The sequence below is a fragment of the Anabrus simplex genome, chromosome 12 (assembly GCF_040414725.1).
Source record: "Anabrus simplex isolate iqAnaSimp1 chromosome 12, ASM4041472v1, whole genome shotgun sequence".
Taxonomy (NCBI): domain Eukaryota; kingdom Metazoa; phylum Arthropoda; class Insecta; order Orthoptera; family Tettigoniidae; genus Anabrus; species Anabrus simplex.
In genome coordinates, this window is record NC_090276.1 from 76,115,475 (window position 1) to 76,133,232 (window position 17,758).

Below are 17,758 nucleotides of genomic sequence, written 5' to 3' on the forward strand. Positions count from 1 at the left end.
GATCCCAAGTACTTAAATTGCATGGTCTTCTGCAGGACTTCTTCACTGATACTTATGGTACCTCTGCTTTGGGGGCCACATTCCAGGTATTCTGTCTTCTGGATATTGAGGTGCAGTCCATTTTCAGCCAGTCTCTCCTTCCACGTTTGAACCTGATGCTGGAGTTCAGGACGGGTTTCTTGTGCAAGTACCACATCATCGGCATAAAGAAGGGTCCAGGGATGTGAAGTCTGTATGTCAGCTGTTGCCGTATCCATGCAGAGGATGAATAGCAATGGTGAAAGGGCAGAACCTTGATGAACACCCACAGTGATATCGAAAGGCGGAGAGATTCCAGCAGGACTCCGGACAACACTAGTGGAATTGCGATACAGAAGTTGCACCCAGCTTACATACTCTTCAGGGACGCCATGACAGCGAAGAGCTCGCCAAATAAGTTCGTGTGGGATGCGGTCAAAAGCCTTTTCTAGGTCTAGAAATGCCATGTGTACACTCTTCTGTCTCTCTCTGTGCTTTTCCATCAAGAGGCGTGTGGCATGGATTGCATCGATGGTACTGCATCCCTTAACAAATCCACACTGGTTTGGTGTTACAGAGACAATACATCTGAGTCTACTGTCAAGTACACGTTCAAAGATCTTGAAAGTATGACAGAGGAGTCGTATAGGGCGATAGGTCGAGCAATCACTCACATCTCCTTTTCCCTTCCAGATTGGAACTGTTGTGCTAGATGTCCATGTGTGTGGAAGCTGTTTCTCGGCGATGATTTGGTTGAAGAGTGAGACAAGGAACTCTGAAGCAGGCTTTCCGAGCATTTTTCAGATTTCCGCTGGTAAGTCATCTGGACCAGTTGCTTTTCCATTTTTCATTTTGCTAATGGCAAGCATTACTTCCTCGGATGTAATTGAGGGAACAGGGCCTACGATAGGATCAGGACTAGAAATTGGTGGATGCGTAAATTCTTTGTTGCTGATGTTATTAAAGTAATCTGCCCAACGCTTGAGAATGAATTGTTGATCTCGTAGTAGTTTGGCGTCGGCTCCCTTGATGTGCATTACGTGTCCAATGTCCTGAGTTGAACGGTGACGGGACTTAGCAAGACGACATATATATTGTTTTCTCTTGATGGTGTATCAAGCTGGTCGTATAGTGACTGGTAATAATGGTCCTTTGCTGCAGCTACAGCTCTTTTTGCTGCAGATTTCAGGTCGCGATATTGCTGAAGATCAGTATCAAGACGTGAGTTCCACCAAGTCTTGTAGGCTATCATTTCTCCTTGATTGCTTGCTTGACTTCGTCTGTCCACCACCAGGTTTGTTTATCAATATATATTCGTCCAGGTATGGTTTTTCCCAACGTTTTTGTCGCCGCCTGATGTATTTGTTCCACAGCATCTTTCCACATGTCTTGAACCGATTGATCGGACTTCACGGAGAAGTTTCCCAAGGCTGTCATCAACTCGTTTCGTTGGGCATTCATCCGCCACCACTTAATTCGGTCAGGCCCAGTCTTAGGTTTAGGTTTGGGTTGTGTAACATTGCTACGAATATCGAGGACAAGCAATCGGTGTTGAGGGGCAATGCTGTCATACGGAATTACTTTAGTGTCCGTTACCAGCTTAAAATCTTGTTGACGGATTAGCCAATAATAAATCTGAGTAGAATGACCACCGCTTGTATAAGTAGCCAGATGTGTTGGCCTCTTTTTAAAATATGTGTTGGTAACAATCAGATCATGAGCCTCTGCGCAATCGAGTGTCCGACATCCGTCATCGTTTCGCACACCAAACCCATGTCCTCCATGGCATCGCATATATCCTTCTTTGTGAGACCCGACATGTCCATTTAAATCTCCTCCAAGAATAATGGACTCATCCTGGGGAATTGCTCGAAGGAGGGCATCCAGACTGTTCCAAAATTCATCCTTCTCATCCTCAGTGCCTTTTGCAGCCGCCCCTCTGGGGAACAGACGCTGCAGCTCAATGGTATTTCAGCAGCATTTCCTCTGCTGAGGGCCCATTACCCTCCCACAAGAGCTCATCCGCCCGAAGCCGTTGGCTCTTGTGGGGAGTCAGGTTATTTTCTGCGCCCAACACTCGGCGTCGAGTGTCTGGCTGTACGGTCTACTCGGTTACCGTAGCATGGCAAGCATGGCCAGACAGTTAATTACATCAGACCGTAATCCAGAATAAACATGGCGGACATCGGTGTGCGATATGAGAGGTTGAGGGAAAGGTTATCCATGTTTATTTCGAGTCACCTAAAGAAAATATCACAAGTCGAACGTCATGAAATGCAACTCACTAACTCAAAATATGAATAATTAAAGACCAAAAGTAGCGTTATAGCGTATTGGAAGACTAAATGAAATTTCAGAGGGGAAAATAACGAAGGGAGAATTATTGTATCAACGTCAGGTTGAAACAGACACAGCGTATAAAATTATTTCACATATGAATCTCCGGTCAGCAAGTACGATATATAGATGTCAACAAAGAACATTATTAACCTTAAGGCCGGTCTCCACTGATTAACATTTAACAACAACATGTTAAATGTTAAAAGTGTTAAATGTTAACTGGTGACACCATCAACATGTTAAATGTTAAATGTTGAATACTGTTTCATTTAACATTGTGTCCACACTTAATAAACATGTTAAACTTAACTTTCTTTGTTTATATGTAGGTAGTTCATCATATCAGTTTGCGGTAATAAATTTAGGTGGTGTCTAGTATTTTCAAACAAAGACAATGGACTCGGATGAAAAAGATTTGGCCTTTGTTATTGCCACTGTTGCTTCTTGTTATGATTTACAAATGCAGTTTTATTAGACACATTTCCTCCCCTCATCCTGCTCATTGCTTCGAAAGCAAAACACTATGAAGTATAAACTTCGTCCGTTCCCGCCCCCCGACTTCAGACTTTTTCTGATTTTTTGCAATACTCGACTGTACTGGGAGCGGAGGTACGCTAGGTATTTTTCGATGCACTCGCGGGAATAATTATATAGAGTTCGTGGAAACTGTCGGCTTTCTTCGCTTTATATCTGTATTCCTTTGATGAGATATCCCACAAACAAGGCCTTTCTATTATATCATTAATTAAGTCCAAAGGAATCTTGCTCCACTACATTTCTGACCATAAATTTTAGTATAGTGTAGACAGAACGACACGCGTACGCGTACCGGTACTAGTACTGTATTTGTAGCTTATAACAAAGAGAATGAGTGTTGCGGAGTGTTGAAACTATAATCCTACTTCACGAAAAGCACGTCGTTTGCGTCGTTTGGCTATCTGTTGACACGGAAACGGCAAGGAAGTTGCCGAAGCTGTGCCAACATCTCACGAACAACGAATTGACTTGACATGTTTTCCACTTGGAGCGGAAAACACGCCAACATGTTAAAAGTGTTAACCTTAACATTCTGAGTTAACATGCAAAGTCAATTGGAAGACACAAACACAATATACATGTCAATTGTAACATGTTAAATTTAACATGTTGGTGTTAAATGTTAATCAGTGGAGACCGGCCTTTACATGAAATACTATGTAACACCACCATTAACCACAGCCCATTATGTAAAACACGCAAACAAATTTCTCCAACAAAATTTCAACCCTCCAAAATCCACCTGTATTGTTGAGTAGGTACAAGCGATATTTGTATGATACACTTGATCGTCTAAAGCACTTTGATATAATTTATTTATGTGATCTCTTTGACAAGTCTTAATCAAGTTTTAAAGTTGCCTTATTTGTATATTTTCTCTGACACTTTCTAGTCAGATGTTACTGTTGACACTGAATTTGTTTATGCTCCAGTTGGTCGTCTTAAGTTTTATAAATTGATGTGAAAGAACATGTAATCACCTTTTATAAGGTTTTATTAAACTTAAGACGACCAACTGGAGCATAAACAAATTCAGTGTCAACAGTAATATCTGACTAGAAAGTGTCAGAGAAAATATACAAATAAGGCAACTTTAAAACTTGATTAAGACATGTCAAAGAGATCACATAAATAAATTATATCATTGATGTGAAAGAACATGTAATCACCTTTTATAAGGTTTTATTAAACTTAAGAAGAAAGCAAGATAATGGAAAAATTACTTCGTCCGGAACGTTTAAGCATTGACCCGGAATCCAGTAACGCTCAACAAGAATGGAAACATTGGTACAGCACGTTCAAGAACTTTATTTTGGCGTATCAAGTAAGTGACGCTGACAAATTACGCATATTGATCAACCATGTTTCACCTACTGTTTACGAATATATCAATGAAGCCAAAACTTATAATGACGCCATTAGTATCTTGGTTAGTATTTTTTCCAAGCCCGTGAACGAGATATTTGCCCGACACAAATTGGCAACTAGGAAACAGCTATCTGGCGAAACTGTATCGATATATATACAATCTTTGAGGCTTCTGAGCAAGGATTGTAATTTTAAAGCTGTGACGGCAGAAGTGAACAGAGACGATTGTATTCGCGATGCTTTTATTGCAGGCCTTCTCGACTCAAGCATTCGTCAGAGGTTATTGGAGAGTCCTAATCTTACTCTCGAGGAGGCTTCGATGAAAGCGAAGGCTTTAGAGTCGGCACTGGAACAATCTATTCAGTACCAAGGACCAGCTTTAGTCAATACTGTCCAGGAGCATCTTTTCTCTAGTTCATCTCACTCAATCGGCAAAAGACGTGAATGTAGCTCGACGGGTAGTGAAATATCAGGTGAGGTTGTCGCCGCAACAACAAAGAAATGCTACTTCTGTGGACTTAATTATCACAACAGAAACTTTGTCCAGCAAGGGAGGCCATTTGCCGTGCCTGCTCAAAAATCGGCCACTACGCAAAGGTATGTAAGAGCTCAAAATCTTCAAGCTCCAACAAAACTTGCCATTGTCATACCATACTTTTAGCTTCTATTTCTCCAATGGGTTGTTTATCTAAAGCTATAATACCCATCCGTTTGAATGGAATGAAGACCAACGCTCTTGTTGATACGGGCAGTTCAACAAGTTTTATTTCCGAGAAGCTGGTCCAAAAGCTCAAAGTACCTATTTCTGCTAGTGGCCTCACTGTTACTATGGCTTTAACGTCGCTTAGCTCTTTAGTGAAAGGAGCCTGTTCTGTAGATATAACAATTGAAGGCCACATTTACAAAGATGTTGAACTTAACATTTTGACAGGCCTTTGCTCTGACGTCATTTTAGAACATGATATACTTGGCCGTCATTCATCTGTAGAGATTAAGTTTGGGGGTCACAGAGAACCTCTGAGAATCTGCGGATTAACAGTCGCGAAGGTCGAACCTGTTCGACTTTTCCGAAATATACCTCCAGGTTGCAAGCCAATCGCCATAAAGTCCCGACGCCACACAGCAAGTGATACCAAATTCATTGAGCAAGAAGTTCAGCGACTTTTGAATGAGGATGTCATAGAAGAAAGCTTTTTTCCATGGCGTGCTCAGGTTCTTGTTACCCAATCAGAAAACCACAAGCGCCGTATGGTAGTTGACTATTCACGAACAATAAATCAGTATACCGAGCTAGATGCTTACCCACTCCCACGTATCGAGGATATAGTCAACAAGGTAGCAAATTATGAAGTGTTCAATTCAATTGATTTGAAAAACGCCTATCACCAGATCCCTATCTGTGAGGAGGATCGCCCTTACACAGCATTCGAAGCTTGCGGTAAACTTTGGCAGTACAAACGGATTCCATTTGGTCCCACAAATGGAGTACCTTGTTTCCAAAGAACAATAGATAGGATCATCAAAAATGAAAGACTTTATGGGGATACTGCTTACCTAGACGATATCATTGTGGGTGGCAAGAACAAGGAAGAACATGACTTCAATTTGAAGAAGTTCCTGAAAGCCGTGGAAAAGTATAAATTCACGATCAACGAGAAGAAGAGTGTTTATTCGGTCAAAACAATAAAGCTACTAGGTTATATCATCTCCAATCATGAAATTCGCCCAGATCCCGACCGATTGACACCTTTACAAGAGCTCCCATTACCAACTGACACTGCTTCTCTTCGAAGAGCGATGGGCATGTTCGCTCATTTTGCCAACTTCATCCCAAGATTCTCCCAGAAAATACATAACCTTTCAAGTGGTAGTTTTCCATTAAATGACAAAGCTATTGAAGCATTTAAAGTGCTGAAAGATGATGTGAAAAATGCACTAGTATCAGCTATAGATGATAAAGCTCCGTTCACTGTAGAGACTGATGCTTCAGAACACACCATTGGAGCAACACTAACACAAAATGGACGCCCCATTGCGTTCTTCTCTCGCACACTAAACCGATCTGAACAACGGCATTCATCCGTGGAGAAAGAAGCGCAGGCTATCATTGAATCCGTGAAAAAATGGAGACATTACCTGCTAGGAAGACATTTTCGACTCATCACTGACCAGAAGTCAGTAGCCTTTATGTTTGACACTAGACACCTTGGTAAGGTGAAGAATGAGAAGATACTGCGCTGGAGACTTGAACTCTCGTGTTTTGATTATGAAATAGTTTACAGACCAGGGCAACATAACGAAGCTGCAGATGCCTTCTCCAGAGTTTGTTTGGCTATTGAGTGTTGCGGAACTAAACTGAAAATCCTCCATGAAGCTTTATGTCACCCTGGTATAACACGGCTTAATCACTTTATTAAGTCGAAGAACTTGCCTTATTCGCTAGAAGATGTAAAGAAGGTCATATCAGCTTGTAAAATTTGTGCTGAATTGAAACCTAGATTCATCAGGCATGAAGGTAATCTCGTCAAAGCTACCCGCCCCTTTGAGCGCATCAACATGGACTTTAAGGGACCTCTACCATCCAAATCTAGAAACCGTTATCTACTCGTATTAGTTGATGAATATTCCAGATTCTCCTTCGCCTTCCCTTGCCCAGATGTCACCTCGTCCACTGTTATTTCTAAACTCAAGCAACTTTTCTCCATATTTGGATTGCCTTCATATGTTCATTCTGATCGAGGCTCAGCATTCATGTCCCAAGAACTGAAGACATTCTTCACGGCTGTTGGTGTGGCGACAAGCAGGACGACTCCATACAATCCAAGAGGCAACGGTCAAGCAGAAAAATATGTTGGAGTTGTGTGGAAAACTATAGAACTCGCTTTGAAATCAAGGGGAATGCATATCCAACAGTGGGAAGAAGTTGTACATGATGCCCTCCATGCCGTCAGATCACTGCTGTGTACTACTACCAATGAAACTCCCCACGAGCGGATGTTTAAGCACCAGAGAAAATCCAGTTATGGACACTCAATCCCCTCATGGCTTCTGACTCCAGGTCCAATACTCCTAAGGAAGCATGTCAGGCAATCTAAGTACGGACCACTCGTGGAAGAAGTTACTCTTCTTGAAGCAAATCCCGAGTATGCTCATATACAACACCAAGGTGGAAGGGAAACTACTGTTTCGACTAGAGACCTGGCACCATTGCATTCTTCAATAGGCATTTCTGAAGAAAGGGGCGAAGAAGATGCCGGAGGAGAAATAGATGGACAACATTCCCATGGAAGCCCAGAACATTGCAACACCCCTGTCTCATCACCTGGATCTTCAGATCCAGCTCCATGGGAGACGGAATCTCCTGAATCATCAAGGTCAGAAGAAAGGGGTCCAACCGCCTCTCAAACTCCCGACCAGCTACCGAGACGGAGCACAAGAATCCGTCGCTGTCCTGCCCACCTTAAGGACTATTATCTAGGTGGGGGTGAATGATATAATTTATTTATGTGATCTCTTTGACATGTCTTAATCAAGTTTTAAAGTTGCCTTATTTGTATATTTTCTCTGACACTTTCTACTCAGATGTTACTGTTGACACTGAATTTGTTTATGCTCCAGTTGGTCGTCTTAAGTTTAATAAAACCTTATAAAAGGTGATTACATGTTCTTTCACATCACACTTGTCAGCTTAAAACTCACCAGAATTGATTGTATAATTGTATTTTTATATATAAAACATAATCCTCATGTTCACTCCACCGGAAATGGGGTTAGGTTTAGTTTACGCATGTTCATTGTATAACGTTGAAAATTATTTACATCATTCTTGCACCACCGTTTAAGAATTATTTAGTCTCTAAATCATAAATTTTAGTAATGATTTCTGGGACTGATTTAATGTTCTTTGTAGTAAGGTACGTTGGCTGATAAGGCAAATGCTCGGATAGGCATCATTAGTTTAAACTTCGGAAGTTTGCGCGGCACTCGAATTAGATCACCACTTCTATGGGTATATAATGTCTTCCCTGACAATACATTTGATTTCAAAAATGATAAAATGACTAATCCACACTACATTATTAGTCCTATGATTCGGTTCAAAGTTTTCCTTATGAATGCTCTTAACCCAATTTTGTCTTAATACTAGGTCTTCTGGAAATGGGAACACTGAAGCTCTTACTCATCCAGGCACACAGCACATTAAACTATAAACATATTGCATAGGTAACTAAAAATGAAGAAAAAACTTTCAGAGAAGAACACGAGAATCAACATTAACCTTATCACCACCGATATTGTTGGAATAAATAAGCTCTTTGAGAACAAATAGCTTCTTACGGCACTGAAAGGTGATCTGTAACCTTCTTAAGACTATAAATAAATAATATGTACGATTAATAATATTCAAATTTCCGTAAATATTTGGTAACAACACTGCTTACACAGATCAAAACAAACGCATGCTAGCACTCCAGCTGCCGCCATTATGGACAGTTTCGATAGGTCGGTTAAGGTCTGAGATATTGTAGTTGGTCTTGCTTTACCGTAACTTCTCGAACCAATGTAGCGCAAAACATAGCACTAACATACAACGCTTCAAGAACCTTAGGGCCGGTCTCCACTGATTAACATTTTAACAACAACATGTTAAATGTTAACTGGTGACACCATCAACATGTTAAATGTTGAATACTGTTTCATTTAATATTGTGTCCACAGTTAATGAACATGTTAAACTTGAATTCCTTTGTCTATATCAATTTGTGGTAATACATTTAGGTAGTGTCTACTATTTTCAAATAAGGACAGTGGACTCAGATGAAGAGGAATACTGGGCGAGTTGGCCGTGCGGTTAGGGGTGCGCGGATGTGAGCTTGCATCCTGGAGATAGTAAGTTCGAATCCCACTACCGGTAGCCCTGTAGATGGTTTTCCGTGTTTTCCAATTTTCACACCAGGCAAATACTGGGGCTGTACATTAATTAACGCCACAGTCGCTTACTTCTAAATCCTAGGCCTTTCCTACCTCATCGTCGCCATAAGACCTATCTGTGTCGGTGCGACGTAAAGCTACTAGCAAAAAGAAAAAACATGAAGAGGATTTTGACTTTGTTATTGTCACTGTTGCTTCTTGTTACGATTTAGAAATGCAGTTTAATTAGGCATATTTCCTGCCCTCCTTCTGTTCATTGCTTCAAAAGCAAACCACTTTGAAGTATAAACTTCGTCCACTCCCGACCCCGACTTCCAACTTTTCTGAACTTATTACAATTCCCGAATGTACTAAGGGCTGAGGGACGCTAGATTTTTTCGATGCACTCGCGGGAACAATCATAGATAATTTCGAGTTCCTGGAAACTGTCGGCTTTGTACGCTTTATCTCTGTATTCCTTTGATGAGACATCCCACAAAGAAGGCTTTTCTGTTATATCATTAATTAAGGCCAAAGTAATCTCCTTGCTCCACTCCATTTCTGACTATAAATTTTAGTACCGGTATAGTGCAGAGAGAATGGCATATGTGCGCGTACTCTATTTGTAGCTTATAACAAGGAGAACGAGTGTTGTAACTATAATCCTACTTCACGAGAAGCACGTCGTTTGCGTCGTTTCGGCTATCTGTTGGTATGGAAACAGCATGGAAGTTGTCGAAGTTGTGCCGGCATCTCACGAACAACGAATTGACTTGATATGCTTTCCACTTGGAGTGGAAAACCCGCCAACATGTTAAAAGTGCTAACCTCAACATTCTGAGTTAATATGCAAAGTCAAATAGAAGACACAATCACAATATACATGTCAATTGTAACATGTTAAATTTAACATGTTGGTGTTAAATGTTAATCAATGGAGACCGGCCTTTACAGTAACTTATCGAACCACTGTAGAACAAAACACCATGATCTTTGTCAGCATTGACATACCGTACTACTCTTTATGAACATTCCAGTAACTTCTTGAACCACTGCACTCTTTTCCATTTTAGAAAATTCTTGAGCTCTGCTGAATATCCATTAGAAGTTTTTCTAATTTCTTTATGCGTTCAACATTTGTAGAAACACTAGATTTGCGCGATGAGAACGTTACGACGACTTATTTGACAGTTATGTAGAGGAGAATGCGATGTGATTGAGTTCATAATACTCACGAGTCAAGCCAATTAATAGATAATTTTACAGTTGTCCAAAAATTCTTGAATGGCGAAGACAAGTGATGTTGTAGGGTTTTAAACTGCATTAGCTACAGTTGTTAGAACTTGTAGTTTTTGCGATTTCAGATTGTGTAAAAGTCTTCTATGTTAGCTGAAATGGGAACGTTGAAAAAAATGATTGACGTCGGCCATGCTATTACATGAAAATATGGGTGAATTCGTCAGTTTCAATTTGAATTTATAATACGGGATAAGAGCGTGATCAAATTTTAATCTGATAATGGTGGTAATGTCTTCGTGAATATTTTGTTTTAGAAAACCATGGGAGACTAGGAATGTTCGTTTGAATTCGATAGTAATACTTTCCCTTTATTTTTGCCAATTGTGTCCAGTTGTGCTGCCATTTGTGTTGAAGAGTAAGTTTAATTATCGGTGTGTAATCTGTGAAAGCGAGGGAAATTGAAGCATTGATACAGTAACTTACTTGTTTCATATGCAGCATTTTTTGCCATTTTATCAGCTTGATCATTACCGGTGTTGTTTGAATGTCCCTTTATATCATCGCCAAGTTGTTCTAATTCAAAAATAGTCTTCATATGTTGAAAATGTACCAATTTGTATATGATTTGTGTGGGATTAAGCTATGAAGGACATTTACGGGATCTGTAAAAATTATCGCCTTTGTGATTTGGTATGCTTTATGTAAAACAATGCTTGCCGGATTGCGAAAGCCTCGGCAGTAAATACTATCGCATTTTTAAGAAGGATATATTGCTCACTGACGTCACGGTGCGGTATATAACATGCGGCATATGTGCCTTCATTATGTTTGGATCCATCTGTATATATTGTGAGATTACGGTTTAGATTACGCATTGCTATTTTAACAGCTGGGTTAGGGATATCGGAAAAGGTTCATTGTGCTGTTATTAAAGGAAATGTGATGAGTCGTTATAATATTAGGTTTGTAATGCATAACATATGCCATTGTATTATGTGGAAGGGAAAGACTTTGTTGAACACAATTTTGATATTGTCATGTCAAATGGAAGACTTCTAACAGAGCAGGGTTTCGCGATTGCTATTGAGTACGTTGTCAATATTCCGCCTTCTTAGCTCATCTTTTTGTGATAGATGTTATTCCTGAAATGTGATTATCACAGAAAATCCTACCAAGCCCCATTGGGTGTATATTTCCAATACTTTTATCATCTACCAACTCCACATTGACTACGTACGAACCTCGATGCCCAGGATAGTAGTAAAGCGCATTTTGTATAGCGTTCTGAACAGGTTGAATATTGGATGAATGACGTTCAGCACTGAGAGCTGGGTTGATAATTTCACCAGTATTTGCCCACTGAGCTATTTCTTCATGATTGATGTTACGGGAAACGTCTATGTCTGGTGAGCGGTTCGTGCCGCCGCCCCCCACTATCAAAGAGAGCCATACTACTAACGTAAGGTTTGCAATATTTTTCACTTAACCTGTCGCACACGACTCAGTCAAAGCTTAGAACCGCACGCTACCACTGTTCGAACGGAACTACGCGTAACTTTTAGTGATACACTGACTGACAGAGCAAATGCAACACCAAGAAGGAGTGGTCAGAACTTTATGCCAATTGCAGGGTAGACTGACGTCACTGAGGTATACTCATGATGTGAAATGCGCCGCTGTGCTGCGCACGTAGCGAGCGATAAATGGGACACGGCGTTGGCGAATGGCCCACTTCGTACCGTGATTTCTCAGCCGACAGTCATTGTAGAACGTGTTGTCGTGTGCCACAGGACACGTGTATAGCTAAGAATGCCAGGCTGCCGTCAACGGAGGCATTTCCAGCAGACAGACGACTTTACGAGGGGTATGGTGATCGGGCTGAGAAGGGCAGGTTGGTCGCTTCGTCAAATCGCAGCCGATACCCATAGGGATGTGTCCACGGTGCAGCGCCTGTGGCGAAGATGGTTGGCGTAGGGACATATGGCACGTGCGAGGGGTCCAGGCGCAGCCCGAGTGACGTCAGCACGCGAGGATCGGCGCATCCGCCGCCAAGCGGTGGCAGCCCCGCACGCCACGTCAACCGCCATTCTTCAGCATGTGCAAGACACCCTGGCTGTTCCAATATCGACCAGAACAATTTCCCGTCGATTGGTTGAAGGAGGCCTGCACTCCCGGCGTCCGCTCAGAAGACTACCATTGACTCCACAGCATAGACGTGCACGCCTGGCATGGTGCCGGGCTAGAGCGACTTGGATGAGGGAATGGCGGAACGTCGTGTTCTCCGATGAGTCACGCTTCTGTTCTGTCAGTGATAGTCACCGCAGACGAGTGTGGCGTCGGCGTGGAGAAAGGTCAAATCCGGCAGTAACTGTGGAGCGCCCTACCCCTAGACAACGCGGCATCATGGTTTGGGGCGCTATTGCGTATGATTCCACGTCACCTCTAGTGCGTATTCAAGGCACGTTAAATGCCCACCGCTACGTGCAGCATGTGCTGCGGCCGGTGGCACTCCCGTACCTTCAGGGGCTGCCCAATGCTCTGTTTCAGCAGGATAATGCCCGCCCACACACTGCTCGCATCTCCCAACAGGCTCTACGAGGTGTACAGATGCTTCCGTGGCCAGCGTACTCTCCGGATCCCTCACCAATCGAACACGTGTAGGATCTCATTGGACGCCGTTTGCAAACTCTGCCCCAGCCTCGTACGGACGACCAACTGTGGCAAATGGTTGACAGAGAATGGAGAACCATCCCTCAGGACACCATCCGCACTCTTATTGACTCTGTACCTCGACGTGTTTCTGCGTGCATCGCCGCTCGCGGTGGTCCTACATCCTACTGAGTCGATGCCGTGCGCATTGTGTAACCTGCATATCGGTTTGAAATAAACATCAATTATTCATCCGTGCCGTCTCTGTTTCTTCCCCAACTTTCATCCCTTTCGAACCACTCCTCCTTGGTGTTGCATTGTCACTGTCAGTCAGTGTACATCGAACCACTCTACTCGAGTGAACGGAGACTTCTCGAACCGTTCATGAAGTCAGACGCGGTTCATTGCATAATAATTTACCTACGGAACTATTTTTCTTCATGTATTAAATATGAACGTCAATAAAACTAAATATATGATAATAATTAAGCAGAGTATAAAAATATTAATCCTTCCAAGATATATATTAATAACACAGAAATAGGTGAGGTCGATCACTTTAAATAATGAGACTAATAATAGATAAACATTTAATCTGGGTAGAGCATGTTGGTCACATAGCGAAAAATATAGCTCCGTTATCTGGGCTATTGAGAAGATTAAAATATACCAGTCCGTAAAAAAGTTCTACCCACAATACATTAATCAGTCACAGTCACAGTATTTAAACGTAATTTGGTCTCGTTGCAGAAAGACAGTCCTTCATGAACTTACGATAATACAAAATAGAGCAATCAAAAATACCGATTACCGATAATCTTCCATTCGAGTTCTATACGCTAATAGTCAAATTATCCCATTATCTATGTGAACTGCTTTTTGATCATCAATATTAATTCACAAAATGAAACCAAACTTTCTCCTGCACGATAGTAACTAACTCTAAATTCAGACATTCATAACAAGACATGAAAAACATGTGGCATAGCTCTCTTTCAAAAACAATCATATATATATGACAACAGTAGTTTTAAGTTCTCAGACATTCAATAACATAACCATCTTCCAAGAGATTTTGAAATCAATTATTTCCAATCTGTCACCTTTCAAAATTTTTAGAAGACGTTATTTATTGTAACGTAAATGCAACATTGATATATTTAGAGTAACGTACATTATAACATTTTTATTTTTTGCAGCCAATGTATATGATTTATATTAATTTTAGACGCTAAACAAATTTTATTGTACAATTCTTGATTATGAGCCTTTGGCTCGTTGGAATTCATTAATCAAACTAAATAAATAATCCTATAGGCCATTTATATCAGTTTCTGAACTATCGTAATGGACCTAATCAGCTCGGGATTCTTACATCACGAAAAACACACGCAAAGCCAAGAAGCAAATTAGGAGGCCTTCCGTTATAACTACAATACCTGACGTCTGGAGTTTATAAATTAGTTAAAAGAGATCACAGAGGTAGAAAGGTACTAGTCTTCACTCCATTGACCTACAGTTTCTGAAAGTGAAACTCGTACAACATACAGTACTTTAACAAAATGAATATTTGGTAATACTAGTATAAGCTTCGTACAATACATTTTGAACGGTTTACAATTTATAACAATGCAACAGAAAATTATATTTTGTCTAAATAGAACAGTTTTCGTCTCAAAATAAAACTCGTACACGTTCTTACGATAACACAAAAATTATATTTTGCCAAGGTATGTAGATGTGACAAATAGTATACGAATCGGAATAATTAATACTTTGTAGGAAAACCTTTATTGTTTATAACGTCCCTCAATTTCCTGAGTATTAGTTTCACAAGCTTATCACAGTAAGCCACAGGAATCTTGTACTATTCTTCTAAAATTGCTATCTTCAAGTCATTCTTGATTTTAGTAGAGTGCTGCTGTACTTTAAGAGTGACCATAGATGTTCTATTACATTATTTTCTTCTGATTATGATAAAGAATATTTTGGTAAAGAAAGACACGTATACACATTGAGGACTGCAGGGGATGTAAAGGGTCTGACAGTTCAGACGCTCTAATGAAAGAAATTAAGGAGATTTTATGCATACAAAATCATGACGTTAGAGGGTAAAAATGAAATGGCGTATGGCTTTTAGTGCCGGGAGTGTCCGACGGCTCGCCAGATGCAAGTCTTTTGACTTGACACCCGTAGGCGGCCTCCGCGTCGTGATGAGGATGAAATGATGATGAAGACAGCACATACACGCAGCCCCCGTGCCAGCGAAATTAACCAATTATGGTTAAAATTCCAAACCCTGCCGGGAATCGAACCCGGGACCCCTGTGACCAAAGGCCAGCACGCTAACCATTTAGCCATGGAGCCGGGCGTTAGAGGGTTAAACACAAAAATTACCGAAATGTATAAGAGTTCCCTTGCAAGTGAATTTGATATAGTGGTGTTAACTGAGACTTGACTTCACAGTGGTGTTTTCAGTAATGAGGTCATTTGCAATAGATACAATGTTTTCCGAAAGGACCGAAAAAATAAAAGAAGAGGTGGTGTTCCAATTGATGTTTCGAAAGATATCACAGTAAGTCACAAAAACCTTGATAAATTAATAAACGTCATCGAATGCAAATCTTAAAAATATTTAAGCTCTTTAGGCTTTTTCAACCCTGAAATTACCTGTGTTTCTCCACACTGTAGTAGTGGGCTCATCAGTTGGATAGTACACACCTTTCCAAGACGTTGGCGGCTAGTGCGCCGTTGGGACACCACTATAAGCCTCCTATGTAAATGCAGTGACGGTGCATTAGGGTAAGCATGTGCCTCCACTTGTATAAATGCCTGTCTTTGGTCTTATCAAAATTAAGGTTCCTGGAAGGAAACCATAATTTAATTTAATCGATTGCAAATGTTAAAAACATTTAAGCTCTTTAGACTCCTTCAAGCGTGAATTTTATTTATTTATTTATTTATTTATTTATTTATTTATTTATTTATTTATTTATTTATTTATTTATTTATTTATTTATTTATTTATTTATTTATTTATTTATTTATTTATTTATTTATTTATTTATTTATTTATTTATTTATTTATTTATTTATTGTTTTTAGAATGTCCCAGAGAGCAAGTGACTCAAGGAGGGACTGCCCTTTATAATTACAGGTTGGCAACTTTCAGGTAGAGTTAACAGATAAGATATATAAATACCAAGGAATATTTTACAACTATTGATTTACATCGTAATGTCATTATTTTACATGGAAAAAAGAAGATATTCAAAATTAACTAAATTTAGGTGGAAAAATAGGTACACAGTGGTTACTGATTTATTCTCCAACATACTGTGCAACGACGAACCTGCGCACTTCTTTTTCAAATCTGTACAACTTGATTTGTTTCACTTTTGGAGGTAGATTGTTAAAGGCTATGCTTGACGAATAAGAAATGCTTTTAACACCATATTTGCCATCTAGTTAAAATAGACCAATATCTCTTCTATGCCACTTGTATAAAATCATGGAACGAATGATTTTGAATCCCCTTACTGAAGTTATTTACCCACTTCTTATTCCACAGCAGGCAGGATTTAGACCTGAAAAGAAATTGCACCTCCCAGATTTTGCAACTAACTCAGCACATTGAAGATGGCTTTGAGTTAAAAAAAAGTCACAGGCGTCGCTTTTGTTGAATCTCACAGCGGCGTATGACACGGTAAACCACAGACTCCTGTTAAAAACATTTCACAGTCATACTAAAGATCTTGACTTAACGCGACTGGTAGCTACATTTCTTCATAACCACCGATTCTTGGTTGAATTTCAGGGTTGGCGAATTGTTGGCGAACTCAAAAGAACGGCTTGCCTCAAGGAAGTGTACTGGCGCCTTTGTTAATATATACACAAATGATCAGCCACAGCCTCAAGACACCAAGAGTTTTATATATGCTGATGACCTTGCTCTCGCTGTCCACTCACATAGTTTTGAAGAGATAGAATGCACCCTGAAAGCTTCCCTCGAAGAACTCGGTAACTACTATGATCAAAACCAACTTGTGCCAAACCCGAGCAAAACGCAAGTTTGTGCATTCCATTTACGTCATCGACAAGCCAACAGGAAACTCGTTGTGACATGGAATGGAGCTATGCTAGACCACTGTTTCCATCCCAAATACTTGGGCGTCACTCTCGATCGCAGTCTCACCTTCAAGGTGCACTGTATGAATGTAAAACAAAAGTTCTCTTCCAGGAACACACTACTTAGAAAACTTGTTGGATCTACTTGGGGCACACACACACAAACTGTTAGAACTACTGCACTAGCCTTATGTTTCTCCGCCGGTGAATCCAGTTCTGCTTGGACCAGCGTGCGTGCAAGTCAGGGCAGCTAGTGAGCTCTCGAACTGAGTGTACGGTCTAACGAGTCTGTTTTTACTTGTGTATAAGTGACTATCTGATAAACTCTTGACAGTGGTGACAGATAGGGTTGTTCAAGATATCTATGTGTTCATAGTTAAAAGATCATCATGATAGTGGAAAGGAAGAATACGATTGTGATCAACTTCACCGACAGAGACACGCCCCGACCAGCCCCATACGAAGTGCATGACTGGATTTTTGACACCTTGCACCTAGAAGAAAGTGACATCGAGATGATCCAGCTTAATGGTGTATCGCGGCAAGTGTACATAAAATGCAAGAAGCA